Raw genomic sequence first — 20,568 nt, forward strand, 5'->3', positions numbered from 1 at the left:
ATCTTTGTCCAATCGATTAGTTTCATCAGCAATTCACAAAGCGCTTGATAAAATTCAAAGTAACTAGGGGCGGTATCTAACACGACATTAAAAGGCTTATCTGTGATTCAAATTTTGCTTCTCGCTCCGCGTATACTATACGGTCCACTAACTGCATTGCTGCTGGCACGTGCTTCTCTCTTGTGTCTTGCATTAGAGAAAGGATTCGTAATACGGTCGATTTATTTTCGAATGTAACCGTTATCCTCGTTAGATCGAGTAGATGGCCACCGGTATTTAGTCATATCATCTACTTCTGATGCGCGATGATATAGATGATTTTTCCTGATAATAAAGACAAGTTTTACGCGAATCATTCTTCAAGAGTTACTTTACTGAACCGCTAAGAATTTATTTTATCGAAATTGATGAAAATATAAATGTAATAAAACGATAGATTCTCTCTAAATTTCACTTATTTTTGACCAAAAAATATATAGATAATTTTATAAGTCTTATACTAAATGATATAACATATATAGATATTTTAGTAAAGATAATTTCTTTGATTTGCATTCCTTTTGTGCTTGAAATTATATATATTTAATTTAATTTAATTTTTTTTTTTAAAATTACAAATGAATATTTCAAAATAAGAAGGCATCATCAATTTTATTTCTAATGGAAAATTTTTTTTATAAAATTTTTAAAAATTTCATTAATATATATATCTAATTTACAATTAATCATTCCTTATTTTTTGTTTAATCTAATTTAATCTTTTAGTTCTTAAAAAATGTATCGTACAATTAAATTTTGATGAAAATATATACATCGACAAAATGAGTCATTCATGAGAATCAATTTAGAGAATTCATTTCGTGAAATGAATAGTCAGCGATTGGAAGATAACCTTATTCAACAGATCTTCCAGAGAAATCTTTTTGTCTCTTAACTATAAATCACACGAATGCTTACTCATATGCAAGGCGCTAATTATTTGACTCGATGCTTGTTAAAGCTAATGGTTGCGACGTAATAGCGTTGCCACGATGGTGCTGCCGCTGCGCCACATTTCGTCTCAACATTCGTTTCTAAACGGCAATGAACGCCTTGAGGAAAACGGGAACATAACGGATCCGTATAATTAAGTCGACTGGCCTATCCAAGGAAACAATTATAAAATCTAGCGAGTAATTGAAAAGTTCGCTCAAGTTTACTACTACCCTACATACGGGTCAAACATTCCACTTTTTAACACGTCTAGATTAAAACTTTGCTTTTTCACTTCCTCTCTTCTTTATTCTACTAACTTGTGCATTATTCCACTATTATATTTGTTATATAAATAGTGGATATATTAATTCATATTGTCTGTTTTTAATATTATATTTATTTTTTATTCTTAAACTTTAAATGAAGCTTCAGTATCTAAGACAATATTCTATTATCCAAACAGTATGCTTTTTCTATTACTAAAACAAAGAGAATATTGCAAGAATATATATTATAATTTTAAAGAAATTAATAAAAAATATATTTATAAAATTATTGATTGTGTCTTCATATTAAAAAAATACTGATTAAAAAAACATATTTTTATACAATAATTAATAGTATTGAATTGATGAATTTTTATTTTAATTTTTTGAAATTTTGAGTTCCTATTACATGTCAAAAAATAATTATTTTTTGTAAAAAATAAATAATAAAATACACATAATTTACTATTGTTTATTATTGTTTTATTGTTATTTTATTAATTAAAATTGTTTTTTTGATGCAAGAAAAGTAAAGCTCTTGATTATAATTGTACACAATCTTGTATCCTTATTGCACAGAACAATCCAATGGTAAACCAATTATTTTTTATCTATATTTACAATTAATTTCTACCTTTTTATTACATATAACTCATATTTTACAAGATAATTCAAACTATACTATAGGATTAATTCTATAAACCAAAAAATATAAAAATTTATTTCATATACAAAAATGTTGATTGAAACTTATCAACGCTCGTATATTTTTTTCATTTAAACAAAATTCTAAACGAAATTCTGTTGTATCGTTTCTTTCCAAAAATTATTTTATTTTATTTTCTTTTTAACATAGAACAACAATCATAAAATAAAAATGATTTACTACCCGAAAAGATATAATTTAAGTAATTATATCTTCTCATTTGCATATTTCACATTAGAGATTCTGTTTTGTTTTCTGACTGTATTTGTCAATTTTTCTATATTATAATTGTTAGAAAAGCTAACAATACATAACTATAAGTAATCTCATCATTAGCTTACGACGACCATTAATCTGCTTTTAATATTCACATTATATACAACACTAAATGTGTAATTGAATATTTTATATTTTTATTTGTATCTTACGAAAACTAATACTAAGAATTAAAAAAGCATCTTTTCTTAATCAACTAATTAAATATTTCAATTTTATCATTATTATTATTATTATTATTGAAAACTAACAATTAACATAGTGATATTAAATATAATGATATAATATAACAGTTTCAAAGTTTCTATCTTGTAACGTGAAACGTTTAGTATGGTGAAATGAAACGACACGGCGTGAATTTACACAGAGAATCGCGCGATACAGGAAACTCTATGACTTGTAGTTGTTCTCGCACGGTACTTACGATAAGCCAGTGCAGAAACTACATTTAGATACGCGAAAAAGCTTTTTAATGGTGATATCTACAAGTTAAAACATCACATAGTTTACGAGAGAACGTGAAGGTAATCTATCTATGAGAAGAAGGAAGACTTCTAAAGTATTTTGATTTCATAAGAATATAAATTTATGTTAAAATAAACAAATGATAAATTGTATAATAAATTACATTATTATAGCATAACTTCGTTTAATTATATATCATATCTTTTTTTTTTATATAGATATATAGATATATTGATATTTTATCTTTTGAATAATTGATACTTAATCTTTTTTAATATTAAGTATTATTATAATGACATAATTATTTGAGAAAAATCAATTTCTCTATTTTCTATAAAAATTTTATAAATACAATTCATAAAAATAATTTTGTATTACAAATATAGTTGTCAAATTATTCATTCTAAACTATTAATGTATAATAAATATTTAAATATTTTAAATAAATAAATCATTGTAAAGCAATGCCATGAAAATGTATATATTAATGTTTTTATCTCAATAATATTAATTTTTTAAAATATATTTTCATATTTTCAGTAATTATAAAATAAAAAATGTAGAATTTATCAGTTTCATGTATTAAATAATTCTAATTTTACAATATTGAAGCAAAATTGATGAAAATATAATTGAAGAAAATAACAATCAACGATATTCAGAATGTTAATATATTCATGAAACAACGTCTTTGGAATATTTATTCAAAACAATCATAAAAGTTATTATAGAAAAATTTTGATTGAAACTTCTTTATCAGATTATAAAATTTAATGGAAATGAAGATGTAATATAAATATTCTTTGGATATATAAGATTTTTCAAAGAAGTTTATTAATATTAATATTAAATTATTTTAATATCAATCGATGCAAATCTATAATACAATTTAAAATGAAAATTTTAATTTCAAAATCTTTGCATCCGCAAAGATATCACGCAAAATTTAAATTGCTTATGATTTCTCGAATAAGCTAATAATATTTTCGTGTTTTATTTGGCCTGCAAGATTCACTCTCCAACGAATTCATTAATATCTTATACAAAGAAATATATTTATAAATATTTTTCTATTGTATAATTGTATAAAATTATTTTTAGCATTAAAATAGACTGGTACTGGTAAAGAAGAAAATAACAAGAGATCTGTTCTTATAATTAAGTCATGCTAATCTTGCACAAGATTAAATCTTTTTGCTCTCCACACAAATTAAATCTTTTATGTAGATTCTTGCACAAAACGAAAGATACAGACAGAAAATATAATTTTCCAGACATTCTGCTTGAAGTTATGTTAACATTACTTTGTAATCTTGCATCTATATACTCTCAACATACTGAAGATCGCTGATACGGCTTGTATTCATTCTATTCTATCATTCGACCTTGATCTTACTCGTGTAACCACGCAGTCTAGCGTCAGTCTAGTCATATTAGTCATATTCCTGGACGAATAAATTCGTCTAATTAATCATTCGTAAATCTCATACACAATCTTACATTTAAATATTATTATAGTCATATAATTTTACCGTTCAAAAATATTCATAGATATTTTTAATATGATCTCAGCAACATTATATCTAGTCAGAGGAATGTAGTCTTATCTATAAACAGATTAAATTTTGCAAACGTAACTATAAATTGTTCGCTTATTGCAATATCTTTAGTATGTACATATTTCTTTCGTTACATTTTTGAAAAATATTTTATGATTTTTTTAAATAACAATACATTATTGTGAAATTTCTCATGAAATTCGAGAAAGAAGAAACTGAAGTTGATACGTTAAAAAAAAATATATGAAGTAATAGGAGAAAGTACTAGGAAGTCAGCCGCTACAAATGAATGAAAAGGATATCTGAACGATATTGAAACCATGAAACGCAAAACGACGAGTCCTGAACGAAGTTACATAAAGATTTCTAACATTGTTTTCAGCAATAGAAATGCTGCTGGATCAAATGTATATGTAAATATGCATTTGATGAAAAGGAATCACTTCATCGATTTCGATGACCTTGAAATATATTATTTTTGAGTTCAAGTTTAATTTGAGAGTTATATGTAAAAATATATTTGATCAGAATATATTTCTAATATTTTAAATAAATTTAACTTAGTTTGAATTAGATTCAAAGACCAAGACCCAAACCTAGTTAATTAAATAATTCAGTAATTATTTAGTTATATTTCTTTTAGTAAATATAATAATAATAAATAAAAATATAATTATAATTTATATTAAAATTTATTATTCTATTCGAATTTTTCTCATAGTGTTGAAGACATTGCTTCCCTTATGTTAAATCTAATATCTAATGCTAATATTATTTATGCTAATATCTAATATTATTTATATAATATTTGCTGAAATATTTGATGAAATAAAAATTCCGTTACATAATTGGCATAGTGATAAATTATATTATGGAATATTAATCTCCATGTAAATTTTTTAATGTAAATATTTCTATTTATAAACGATATTTATATCATAATCAATAAAATATAAACTATATCTAAAATAACATCCAAATAATCATATATACATATAGTATATTCCTATACATACTTTCCTTTATATATTACGTAACATTTAATTTTATGTGAATATCATTCGGTAACATATATAAAAAGTGATTTTTTCCCATAATTATCGCATTTTACCGATGTAAATCTTTCGAAGAAAATAGCAGATGTAAATCATATTAACTTATTCTTTTTGCTTTCTTCCTTATTATCCACTATTCGCGTTATGCACTCCAGCGAAATTCTCGAGTTTCTCACGCCACATCGAAGTAACAGAAGACGAGCGAATAGAGAGAAGAGGGGCAACGAGAGCGAGAGAACAGGACACATTGTAAAGGGAGCAGAAGCGTGAGAAGACAGAAAGTTGAAAAAAAACAAAACGAGGACAGTATGTAGGATATACGCATAAGGGGTTGGGGATGAAAAGCCATAATGGCTCGAAGAAAGCAGGGCCAAGTGTAAAGGCAAGAAAAGGAAGAGAAGAAGAGAAAAAGGAAAAGGAGAGTAGCGAGTGCAACGCACAAGGAACAAGTGGAATAAGCTAACTGCATCGTCTGTGTTTGAGGCGGTGATGGGTGTCTGGCAGGTCACTTCACTGTTGCAGACCGTGGAAACACCAAGTGGACTTTACTATACTCAACCTTCGGATATTCAAGGCACTCGGTGATGTTGCAACCTCTAGTGTTCCACTCACAGCGCCGCGGCGCTCCCTTGAGCACGTACGACTAACTAGAAAAATCCTCGGGTTAAGCGTTCTCCTGTGCATGATGAAAACCGTGTCGTTAGCAGTTAACCCCTTATTCATCGATCTTCTTTCTCTTTTCCTTCAAATTGTCGCTTTTTTGTCCTCTTCTCTGTCTATTGTTTCTTTCTTTTTTTTTTATCCAATAGCAGACCGATATTGTGTATCTTTGGTAAAATTTCCCATTCGCATCAGTGAATATTAAAGTTTAACATTTACATTATGCAAAGCCATTGGTTTGCAGAATCTTAAAACTGAATAAATCAAGAATATTTTTTCTGTTTGAAGAAAAAAATTTTTGATCATTTTTTCGAATTTTCTATCACTATAAATATTATCTTTATACGAAACTATCTTGTTTTGAATGTTTGGAAGTTAACTGGAATTATTTAGATCAAAAACCTATTTCTCAAAAAATCGTGCTTCGAGATGTTTAAACTTAAAAATTTTTTTGTTTTTAGAGCAATCGATGAAAAGTGTATATACATATATTATAAACTTTATTTTTAATATGGTATAAAAATATATTAAAAATAATGATTATTTTGCTTTTTTAAAAAAATTTTTTAAAAATAATGAAATTTTAAATAGATTATTTTGAAGATGAAATATCAGATGTTCCCATGATATTATAGTTATTAAAAATAATTACATATCGTTAAAAGTATATTTAGACACAAAGAAATAAAGAGGGATAGAAAAAATTATTTTAAAACTAAAAAAAAAATTAAATTCGTTATTTATATTAGTTCAATAATGAAAAAAATAATTATATGTTCATTTTTGTATATTAAAATTTAATTTTAAATCATTTTTTGGATTTTGCAATATTATTTTCGTCAAGAATTATAATAAATTATTATTATTCTTTTATTTCCATTTTATTTCATTTGAAATAAAACAATGTAATAATGCTATTAATTTTGAGATCAAACAATTCATATATTATATAATATAAATTATTACAATATGATATTATTTAGAAATAGATAATGATATGATTTATAAATTATAAGACTTCGATAATTTCTTAAAAAAAAAGAAAAAGAGAAATTTTTCCTCAACTTTTTTATATATAAATTAATTATTGCAATACAATATTGGCAATTTATTAAAAATATATGTAAAATGCAATATAATAAAATTATTTTTCGAGAAAGACTCATATTCTTGAATAACTCAATTGTAAAATGTTTCATAAATAGAACAAGTTGCCTCAACTGCTACAAAACTAAAATATATCTTTCCTCATCAAATTTTTCAATGAATTAGGTAGATAAATATCGAACATCTGATTCCACAAATAATACAAAATAACCTTATATAACATCATAATCGATTGGAAAGTTTGCTACAAAAAAAATTTGAACCAATTATGAAATATCTGCTAATATAAAATGTTGAAGATTTTCTGTGTGAAGAGCTCATGGAATGGAAATAAATGACATCTCTGTATTCAACCTTTTGTCGCACAGCCGCGGAGATGCTGAGAACAAGAGGAAGGAAAGAAGAAATTGTCAGTGGAAGAAGGAGTTGCCGGAAAAGCTTGAGAGAAAAAGTTGAAAACAAAGGTACAATCAAGATTTCCATTTAGAACAAAACAACAGTTAGCTCGTCGTCATGGCCAAGGTTCCTTCTCCTTGTCTCTCGCCCAGTTTCTCTTCTCTTTCCCTGCATCCTTCTCTTTCGGTACTCAAAACTCGAATTACAGCGACACAAAAGTAAATTGGAGGAAGCAGAGGCTAACGAGATGCTTCTGTTGCATGTTAAGTTATAAATGTATCATTGAATTTTAACTTATCTTAAGCCACCTTGCTTTTATACTTAGATTTTCTATAGCGTTATTGTAATTTCACAATTGATTGTTTATAATTTTCCGCACTTGTACATGATACAGAATCTTTAAAAACGAAAAATTTTATTAATCATTATCGTCAAACTGTGTGATTTGCATTTGAATAAAATTAATTTTCACGATAATATTATTGCAATTAAAATTTAAAATATATAAACATATTATTAGATTTTAATATCAATAAAATGATAACATATAAAAGATAAAAATAATATAATATATTTCTTTGATTTTAACTTTATATTTAGCAATACATATTGTATACTGTATAAATTTAAGAATTATTCATGTTTTAACTGTTTAGATAGGTTACGAAGAATGGACTTATACTTTCTACATGTGATTGATTAATTTATTTACAAACTTAAATTTCTTCAAGTCAATAAATATTCATAAAATATTAAATTGATTCACACTGTTGCAATGATTTATTCGTTATACGTGCAAAAACAATGACGCTCTACAAAATATAAAGATATGTTTCCTCATTTATTTTTAGATCTAGAAAAAATATTTTTTCTCAGAATAGTTGTAGATTTATATCTTTTTTATATCTATATATATAAACAAATAGAAATATAAATTATCTTGTCTTACATCTGAGTACAATTGTACTCAATAGTACAATTGCTCCATATTGATTTTTAAACTTAGATAAGAGTAGAATATTTTATAAACATAGAATGCTACATTCGTAAAATGATATTTATCATAAACAACAGTGTAATTTGAAATTATTTATTTTATCGGAATCAGGAACATAATTTTCCCACGAATCCAATAGTTATAATTTCACAATAAAATAATCATGACGAAATAATTTAAGAAAATCAGAAAGGTGATGATAAAATAACGAGGGAATATCTTGAAAAGAAATTGGACAATTACAATACAAAGGATCTAATAAAAAATACAAATATAATAAAATCTCTATTATTCGAATAAAAAAACAATAAAGGAATTTTCAGATAATGGAATACGTACTTTTGTTAAATTAATTATTTTATTTTCTTTTGAAAAGAATAATATAATGAAATTGGAATAATGATATAAAAGACAAAGTTTTTATTAAAAAAATTAAAAATCCATTTTCAAGTATCAAGCAAATTTTTATAATTTTCATAAAGGAATATGCATTTTATAAATCTTTCTGTTTTTTAATAATTTTTATAGTAATTTTAATCAATAATTGTGGATTTTTTAATATTATAAAAATATTTTTACCAATTGTGTAGTAACTCTTACCGTTTTCTAATTTCTTAAGTACTTTCGATTTCGTTTCAATAATTAATTATGTTATTTCGTTATTATATATATAGTATGAATTATGTCAATGTCAATTTCAAATTAAATTCTACTCCCATTATCATAGTAATGGAAAGTTGTTTAATTGTTGCAAATATAGATAGTGTACTATTCGAATAATAGAATATTCGATCAGAAAAACATTTGGATAATGAAAGTTCTATACAAATCCAAGTTCAAAATTTAATTCAAATTTAATTATAAAACATAATATGAATACATAATAATTATAAAACATTATTTCTAAAAACATAATATGAAATTTAAAATATTTACCATCTCTATAATGAATTATATGTATTTTTTAAATATCAAATGTCAATATGTAATATTTCATAATAACAATATTATTTCTGAAATTTTTCTTTATAAATATTCTTTAAATATTCGTCCCAACGTTTCAAATTATAAATTATTTTCTCATTTCGACTTACCTAAACAATGGATAGGGGATAATAATTTGCATTGTGTGTACGCCTTATACAACCGCATAAATCATTGTTTTACGTACCATCGAAGGTTAAATAATGAGCACAAAGTCGGTTCTCGTTCCATAAAGTAACCAGGAAGTGGATGCGTTTCTACAGAGATCTCTTTGCGGCAGAATTATAAGAAAACTAGAAGCCGCGAAGAAACCTATTGTCTGGCGCTACGAATCCCCTCGATCTTCCGACTAAATTGGCGTTTCTTGTGATATAACCAGATACTAATCAATTATATATATCCTGCGAGTTAGAAAATATTGAAACGATTGTTTGATTTTAACAGAATTTCTAGCAAAATTAAAAATACACATTTTGCAAAAATATATTCTATAAATACTTTTAAAAATCCGCGATTCTCACTGGTAATTATCAATGGTACCTGTTTATTAATAATATTGTGAAATCTATTGTATAAAAAATTTTTCAATTTCAATGTTTCAATTTTTTATTTTCAATTGTTAATATACACTTAGTAAAAATAAAGAAAAAATAAGGAAATATGCTAATCATTATTTTTATATTTTTTATCCTTCAAGATGAACATTGAAATTAAAATTAATATAAGAAGAATATAAGAATATATATAATAAGAATATCAAGCAATAAGTTTTTCTTCGAATATACTTGCAAAAATAATTAAATAATGAGAAAAATAAAATAAATTAATAATAATTAATTCATTTCTTCTTTTACTAGAAAATATATGATTTCCTTAATTCTGAATAATTAAAAAATAATTAAAATATATTATTATGAACTAAATATCAATAAAGACATTGATTTTTTTTTAATTGAATAGTATTGCTAGTTTTTTAACGTTCAATAAATGCTTTAAAAGCCATTGGAAAAAAGAATAAACTATTTGTATATGTATTTTAGTACGTAGAAAGTATCATGATAGTATTGAAAATGAAAAATTTTAATTTCAATACAAATGCATGATGAAATTATAAATTCTTTTTATATATTTTTTCTTATACTTTATATATGAACAATTAATTATACATTCATATATAAAATATAAGAAAAAATATATAAAAAAAATAAATATATATTGTATATATAAATAAATACCGATAATTTATCATTCAAAATATTTTTGTAGAATAATATTGATTTGATCGATAAAATTTTTAATCAAAGATAAAAGAAAAAAATAATGTAATAATGTAGAGAAGGGAACAAAATAAATAAATCGTAGTTTCTAGAATTTAATGTTAATGGAACAGAATCCTCAATAATATAATAACGGCACAGTATATGTAGTAATAATGTAATAACGGCACAGTATCATATAATTCACATAGCAACACGATCTACTTTATTATTATTATATTTTTAACAAATGTGAAATTGTTTTCATTTTAACAGTTTTCACTTTAACATACTTTATTCTAAGAATAAAGAATGGTTCTTATCAAAATTTATTAAGTGGAATATATTTTTTAATATTCATAAATAAAAAATCAACTAATTTTTATATTATAATTTATAATTACTTAATTGATATAAATTAAATATTAGGTCATTCCATAAATTATGTCATTTTAAAATCAATTTTTGTAGAAATATATATTTATACATATTTTTAATTGACTAATTACTAATTATTTATAAGAATTATGATTGAAATAATTTTTTAATTTTTTTATTAACAAATTTCATATTTTTTAATTAAAAAAAATATGTTAAATTTCAAATATATTTTATCTTTTATAAAAATTAAAATATTTTCGTAAATCGAAAAGTTTTAATTCTTTGTATCATTAATCTAATTCATAATATCATTTTTTAACATTTTTTGTATATAATTTTGAATATAATTTTTTTAATAATTTGACAATTTTTATTGATTAATTTGATGATATATTTATTATAAAATTGAGTTTATTGGAAAAAGTATTCTTTCAAATAAAAATAAAATTTTTCTAATTAAATGTTTTCTTTTTTGAAAGTATTATACATAAAAGAGTACGCTTAAAAAAAGTTGTTTAATTTCCAATAGACATTCCCTTCCTCCCAAAAAACAAACAAACAAAGTGAACTTCTATATTACCATATTTATCATCTTTTCCTATACATTTGAAAATGAGGATCGATATTGGAAAGATTTGCAAGTAAATTTCTCAAAAGCGTTATAAATTATTCAGACTGTTTTAAAATTAGCAAGGCATGGGACAGTTTTCTCATTGAATAAACACGATACTCGAAGCCAAAAAAATCCGCTACGAGCGAAATGGGAAACTTTGCAGGAAGTTACATACGTTGCCTCTTTGGTCAGATATATGATTCCATAGCATTCTTTCAGATCGAGTTCCCTGACGAATCAAGAATACACATTTACGCAAGCTTGGATGTAAATCAAATTTTAAATGCGATTCAATACATTTCATGTATGTTCGATCGCTTATAAAATAAGAAAAATACATAGATATATTATGAAATCAAATACTATATCTTAACTCAATGTGTCTACAAGTACTTGTACACGCAATGAGATTGAACTTTACATGTCTCAAATAACAGTAACTGTACAATAAGAGAATGTACGCAAGAAGATTTTATTTCACCGATAGTAAAATTTGATACGCGACAATAGTGTGGTAAGATAGTTGTGTTAAATAACAAGAACAACGGGACGCATAATTAAACGTACGCCTTTAACTCTTTAACCTTTGAAAAGAAAATTAAGATAATAATTAAGATTTTCTGAGGGCAAATATATTTATATATTTATATTTAATTGATCAGCTATTAGAAATACAGTAATCTCAGTAAATTTTTGTGTATCTAATAAATTAATAACATAATTAATATACAGAGATGTATATATTAATTAAAAACAACGTGTTTTCTAATATGCTTATATATAAGGGAGATATAAGGGAGCAAATATTTAGTAAATATTTTGAGGAGCAATTAAAAATATTTAAAGTTACGTACTTCTCTTATTAAATATATTATCTATGACTTTGAAATATATGAAAAAACTAACACTGTAATTTCTATTGCGTCTTTATTAGGAAAAATAAAGATTTAATTTTTTAATTAAAAAAATATTAATTGATCATTGTTTGTAGATTATTGCTTCAGAAATTATTACAATTAAAAATGTATTGAATTATTTGAATGTATCTATAGACATTTGTAGACAATATATTATATTGTAAATTATATTCATATATTCCGTTATATATCTTTAACACATATTCATTCGTCTATTCCATCTATAAAGAAAATAAAAATAATACATTTATGTAAAGAAAAGAAGAAACTATACAACATTTTTTGTTGTAGGCAGAGGAAATAATATAATTTCATAAAGTTACCAATTTTGTATTTCTTTTTTTTTGTTTCAGATAAATAAAAAATTATTGCAAAGATTAGGAACAAATAAAATTACATGAAATTATAAAGAAATCAATACATATATTTTCATATATATATATATACCAATACATTATATTTCAAGCTTTGAATAATAAAAAACGTAAAGTATTTGAAACTTTGCTTTAATTAAAAAAATGATTAAAATGACCTAATTAAGAATTTCATGAAGGTGCAGGTAATTTATATTTATAATAGCGGTATTTCAAATTATCTTCACTTCACAAAATTAGAAAAAAAAAGAAAATTTATTAAAATTATTCTCTTAAAATTTAATCAAATCAAAAAATACAGAAATTGTAATATTAAATATTGATTTTTAATCTTAATCTTCATTATTAAAACATAATCAACTACTTGTTTTTGAAATTCTCGTTAAATACATGGCCAATTATTTTGTATATAACTTGGTTAATTAATATTTCTCACCATTTACGAATCTGAGTAATATAGCCTTTGAAATATTCCAAAATTATCTTCATCTTCAATATTCTAAATTAGCAACATTGAAACATAGAAATCTAAAATCTCGTGTCATATATTATATATTCTTGAAATATTTACAAAATTCACACAAAACCATAAAATTAAAATTGCAAATGGAAAAATTAAATGATTTACTTTAAAATTTCAACTATATTTCAACTATAATTTCAATCATTGAATACTTAAATTTTTGAAAATTAACATTTTATTCTTCAGCAAATTAAATCAGAGATATTAAAAATCATAATTGCAAATTAGATTACATACTAATTTTTTAAATATTCCAAATATGCCACGTTTCTTTTACATTTTACAAGCTGAATTTATGACGAATTATATCGAATTATATCCAATTCGTTTCGCTCGTGAATGACGAAATATTTCTTAAAAGAATTAAATTTTAAATCAGCACGGACGTAACGTTACATTATTTAATGATTCGCGCATTCGATAAAGTTTGATCTCGAAAATTTGAGGGCACGAAAGAGCCGAAAGGCGATCCGCTGAAAATCGATAATACACAAGAAACCGTAACCGCCGTGGTTGAGCGATCTCGCGAAATTATTCCTGTAACGGTACCCGAGGAAAGCCTTCGATCCCGCCCTCGGCTAGAGGCACAGTATTAGACAATTTAAAGCGTCCGCTGGAATTTACTGTTTCGCGCTTGCCCGATTTTATTTGCATAGGCGGTGCCAACATTCCCGTCCATTCACTCTGTTTTGTCACGTGGGCGTTTTTACGACGCGCCTTTACTCAGAAATTCCATAAAATCGCGCCCACCGGGAGCATCTAGATTTCAATTATCCCCGGGAGAACCGGCTGTCCATTATATGGCCTAGTCGCTCGTGTAATTGCATCTAACTGTGAATCCTTCGAAGCTCCCTCCTATCGTCAGCCAACGGGGTGGCAATCCTTCCGAATCTTCTCCTTTATTTTGTCGATTCTTTGATATTTTTGATAATTGTGGATAACTGTCACACTCGAAGTATTTAATTTTGAAAAAATTGACTGAAGAAAATTAATACATGTTGAAAATTAATACATATAATTATATACATATGATTTTAATTATATAAATGTATAAAGCAAATGAAAATATTTTTCTTTAAATATCATGTAAAAAAACTTAATGCAAAAATCAAAAGTTATTTATAATTGTCTGAATATAATTAAATATTATATGAAATAGTAAATAAAGATAATTTATTTTTTTTTAAGAAAATTATGAATATAATGATATATAAAATACTATATGAATATTAAAAAAGAAAATTAATAAAAATATCGAAAGATATTTATACGAATAATTGTTTCTTATTATATTTAAATAATGTACTTCTGATTATTAATTTGTAAAATAATTTGTTCAATTGAAGTATCGTTATTTTGCTAAGATTTGGCAAAAAATTTTTGCTTAAGTTGTTTCAAGCTATTGTTTTATATCCACAAAAATATTATTATTCTTCAATTGCATGAAAAATCAACATATTTATCGAATAAGATTACAATAATATTTACTTTGCAAATATTTGTCAGATTTGTATTTTCGATATTGATACATGTATAGAATAACAAAGACAGAGAAGGAAAGAAAAAAACAGAAAGGATAAACAAATTAAACTTAAACAGATAAAATAAATAAAATTGCATAAAAATAACACGGAAAGACACAAACAAATCAGCTAAGAAAACAAATTTTGCTTAAATACACGGAAAAAGAAAAAACAAAATGGTTAAAATCATACCTACGAAAAAAAAACCGCTCAAAAAAAGACAAGAACAAAAAACTGAAAAGAGAAAAAGATAAAACACGCAGCAACGCAATAATAAAGGCAAACATAAAATGTAAACACAAGGTGTAACGTAAACCATAGAGAGACAAACAAAAACCTGATAAAAATAAAGCGGCGAAAAATAAAAGGACGAGTAAAAACGAAACTTGGAAGGCAAAATAGAAGGCAAGAGAAAAGAAAAAGAGAAAGAAAGAAAAAAAACTTAAACCGATCGAAGGAAGGAACGGAAGAAAACGATGGAGGACGAATCGCGAATCGGCAGAAGGGGCAGAGGTGGAATAGGTCGAGAGAAAAGGGGATATGCATTTACGTAAGAATCCACTTTGTATTCCTTGGTCGGCAGGTTGTTTAAAATAATCGTTACGTGGCGCATTGACGACCGTCTTTGGAACGAGCGCTCGCGGGAATGAGCGGCTTCATCGCGCTGGCAAAACGATAGCTCGAAGTGACTGGCTTGAAACATAAGCGGCAGCTGGATAAGAGACTGCGAGTAAAGGGAGCGCGCGCTTGCAGAGGAGGAATAACCCTCCTTGGATTCACAGACAGAGAGATATTCGAGGATTCTTGAGGACACATTAGCTAAGCCGATAATCGTTACGGAACGGAACACCGCATTCAGCGCAAACGGCCGAAAAGCTCTTGCCCTCGTGATGGGGTGCAACGCTCTCTACTTTATAACACAACATGTCTTGCGTACATGGACTGTCTGATGACACGGGCGTCGTATTCTTGATGCCTACGTTCGTACACGACGCGGCTTTAATCCTCTCAAGACGTTCGCGTCGACGGCTTTACAGGGAGATATTTAGGTCCGTGTATTGTCGTAAATCACAAAGATAATACGATAACGCGTATACGTGGTTGAGAATTCATCACTGATGTTATCATTGTCGGTGAGGGGAATTATATTTCTCTGTTAAGATTATTTTCCAAGACATTGGAGTAGTATTCATTTTTTATTTAAAGATAAAGTTAAAAGACTACGGTGGATGCGAAACTTGAAAGATGAATATGATGAATCCCAAATATAAAATTTTTCTAGGTATTAATAAATTTCTGTATATAAATACTCTCTATATAAATATTATCTCTGCTGTAGAAATCGTTATCAAAACCAATTTTGATATATGTTCTATGTTAAAATCTTTAACTGAAAAATTTTATGAAAACTTTACAAATATTGGGAATAATTCTAACCTAATCTGATATTTATCGCTTCAATATTCAAAATGTACTCAAAATAACAATGTATTGTCTTCTATTTTTATACAGTTATACAGAATACTATACTTGATATTTGATAAATTAAATGTGTTTAATTTCTTGAGAATGCTTTATGTGGATTATCAGAGCAGGACATTCTATGGATACTAAAATATAACTAAACTATCCATTCATTATTTGAAATTCGACTATTATTCTTATATTAATAATTCGACCAGATTCTTGTATTAATAATATCTGTATGCAGATTTCAAAGTATACTTTCCGAAGTTTTTCATTAATATCTCAGAAATTTCTCGATTTAATCAAAAATTAATCGAGAACTTTCGGAACTACAACCAAAGATAGATAAGCCTGAAATAACTAGATTAAGTTTTTTAAGCCACAAAACAAGAATCATAAAAATGTCAAAGCCATTAAAATATTTAATATCGGTCAAACTCTATGAAATAAAACGGCTTAAAAATATTGTAAAATATTTTTTAACACAATATATATCTATGGAAAACTAACGAATTAAAAAAATAAAAATATTTTTCTATGATAAAAAGATTTATTTTGTTAAAAATTAGATTAAATTTAAAATATTAGATTAAATTTCATTTTAGAATACTATATTTTTAAAAAAAATTTTTTTTTACTTTTTTATATGTTTTGATAGTATGATAATAGGATAAATGAAATATAATAACTCTAAATATAAGAATACATCGATTCAAAAGTAATGTAACTTTAATATATTTTATTTTTATTCATCTAATAAAATATTATTAAAAAATAAAAAAAAGAAGTTTAGAAAACTTCTTGTCCAAAGTAAAAATTAATATTAAATTTAATGTGATGCAAGCAGTTATAAAATTTATTATTATGTGACTTGTTAAACTAGTGAATACCAAATGTTACAAATAACAAATGTCGAAACAACGTATATTGGGCGTTAATTAAAAATGGAATTTTTTCTACCTTGAAAACACATACAATCACATACAAATACTTCTGAGAGTAGAAATAGCTTACTTAAAGTCTAATGTTGAAAATTAAAGTCTATTTTCAAACTTTTGATTCAAAAAAACTTTTGAGCTAACATTCAAAAATTTTTTATGCAATCGTTATATTTAAAAACTTGATAAGTATTTTATGTCATTATTATGTTATAAGTATAAAAATATTATATTTATAAATATTATAATATAACAAAATTAAAGAAATAAGAAATTATATTAGGATATATTTACGTAATCATAAATATAAATATATAGAAAAATAATATAACAATATAACTGTCTTTCTGTAAAAATTAAAAGATGTAACTTATCGAGCTGTTTTCTTTAATTTTCATTTGTTATATAAATAGTATTACAAATAATATTGGATAATAATATAGAAAATGCAATTTAAAAGATTTTTAATTTATATGTATATTTCTATGGTTCTAATTTGTATATAATTTTATATTTGTATATTTTTGCAGAGGAAACATAAATGAAATAAAATAGCTTCTGAAAAAAATAGCTAAATTAAACGATTCTCATTTTAATTCTAATTAATATCAATAAAAGAATAAGTTATTTTATCAAAATATTAGTAGAAAGCATATTTTATAAATTAATTTTATTAAATATAATAAATGAAAAATGAATTAAATATTTCATAAAAATAATAAAAAAAAATTTATTTTGAAGTTTTAAAATATAAAAGAAATTCATCTATTTTCATGTATATAGCTGGTAACGATAGAAGATATGATGTAGTTTTTAAAGATTTAATATAATTATTTGTAGTACAACAAACAAAGAATTTAATTTTTTCATAAAAAAAATACTTCATATTATGAATAAAATTTTAATCATACCACAAATAAAGAGACATATAAATTCACTATTTTTTAGATAATTATATTATTTCTTTCAAATCATCTCTTATTTTATATTTCCTCTACAATGTCTATTCATCATACGAAATATGTTTAGTTTTTAATTAAAAATGGAGAGAATAAAAAAGAGAATAAAAAATTTTTCAAATAAATATGAAAATTCCAATAAAATTTCCAATAAAATAACTGAAAGATATTCGAAACGACAGAATAATCAAAATGATATTCAAATCTTATTTATTGTACGATTAAAATAATAGATTAATATATTCAAAATTGCTAGATGCAAAATGTCCAGGAGAATGTTAAGCTATATACTTTTCATGGTGATTGAACAATTTACGAGAATAGTCATAGCTAGACTTTTGCCTTTAGACATTTATGAACACTTAATAACACCATGGTGGTCCTTTACTAAAGTTATCGTGAGAATAAACGATAATGACCAAACTAAGATGGCTTGTTAAATGTATTTCCTGTTCCACTCATATATTTTTATACGAAATAATTTATATATTGGAATAGTATCCTTTAGTAACTGAATGTTTTATTATCTGGACATTATATTATTCAAATAGAATATTTAGAGAAATAATTAGAAAAAAATGCAACATATTTAAAATACTTTTTCGTTTAGATACAGAATAGAAAACAGATAAAAAATTATTGCGAAGTCTAAATAAAATTACAAGAAACTGTATAATAGGAAATAATAAATTAATAAATTACTATATTTTAACTCTGAATAAAAAGCATAAAATACTTGAATTTTCGATTTAAATAAAAAATAACAAAAATTAAATTATTTATATTTAATTATATTTTAAATTATTATATTATATTATATTGTATTATTAATTTATATTTAATTATATTTATATTTTAAATTATTTATATAGAAAAAATATTGTTAATTTGTTAATCTAATGAACAAGTTTTAAATATGTATATATATATATATATATATACTTATATTTTTATATATGTTATATTTAAAACTTATTTATTAGATTAATAAATTAACGATATTTTTTACATATATATATATATAAATAACGTAAATATTATTTACGATATTTAAATTTAAATATTATTTTTATTTAAATCAAAATTTCAGATAATTTATGCATTTTATTCAGATTTAAAATATATATATATATATAAATATATATATATATATATATAAAATATATATATATATATAAAATATATATATATATATTTGATATATATATATATATATATATAAAATATATAAAAATATATATATATAAAAATATATATATATATAAAATGTAAAAATAAAATTCTCAAAAAAAAAATTTATTTAAATAGATGAATAAATAAATTAATATTTTTTTAATATTAATATTGAATATTAATATTAAATGTGCAATCACAGCATCAAAAATAAATAATACGATAGAAATTATTTTTTTCTATTGTATATGATATTTTACGACAAAATATATATAGGTGCAATTACGAATATTATCAATCTATTCACAACCACAGCCACAAATATTTACATATCTAAATTATATGATACAATCGAAATTTCTAATTATTTTTGAAAATTCTTTTAATATTTAATTTAATTCAATCTCAACATTTGATTATTAATAGAAACATTAGAGCTTTCAACATTTCTGTCCAATAGCCATATTGTAATCTTATCTTTTATGATTAAGGACAATAGACGTAAGCTAATAGGATTAATTATTATCCGTGATTGACATGCGGACGTACCTTCATCTGACAAGACGTGGATAGCCTGACATGGATAGAGGAAATACGCCTCCGAAATTCTGAATTTTCATAATTGGACATGATCTTCTCTCAACTTGGAAAAAACTTTTCATTGGATCGCTATTGTCGTTATATGACATTAAAAAATTTATGAAAAAGATGGGCAAGATAAGAATAAGTGCAAAAACAAATTAATTAATTAACAGCATTCTGAACTTTAAACAAAACTTTGCATATTGTGTTACATTATGAACATGAACTTTGAATTTCATTGTAATTCTTTAACTTTAAATTTTATCAATTTGTTAATAAATCTATCATCGTAAATAAAAATTGTAAATTTATGCTTATGGCACATAAAATTTTATATATATATATATATATAATATACTATATACTCGATTCTATTTAAAATTCTCATTGTATGAGATTATTTTATAAAATATAAT

At 24.1% G+C, this 20,568-nt stretch overlaps 2 protein-coding genes across 3 annotated transcripts in view; both read right to left on the bottom strand.

Moving 5' to 3' along the window:
- The window catches only part of LOC107993215 (CCR4-NOT transcription complex subunit 6-like), a 355,976-nt gene that overhangs the window by 326,386 nt on the left and 9,022 nt on the right, over positions 1 to 20,568 (bottom strand). The gene's annotated exons all lie outside the window — the stretch shown is intronic.
- LOC107993170 (CCR4-NOT transcription complex subunit 6) overlaps positions 1 to 20,568 on the bottom strand; it is a 587,279-nt gene that overhangs the window by 127,919 nt on the left and 438,792 nt on the right. The gene's annotated exons all lie outside the window — the stretch shown is intronic.

This window comes from Apis cerana, linkage group LG7 (assembly GCF_029169275.1).
Source record: "Apis cerana isolate GH-2021 linkage group LG7, AcerK_1.0, whole genome shotgun sequence".
Taxonomy (NCBI): Eukaryota; Metazoa; Arthropoda; class Insecta; order Hymenoptera; family Apidae; genus Apis; species Apis cerana.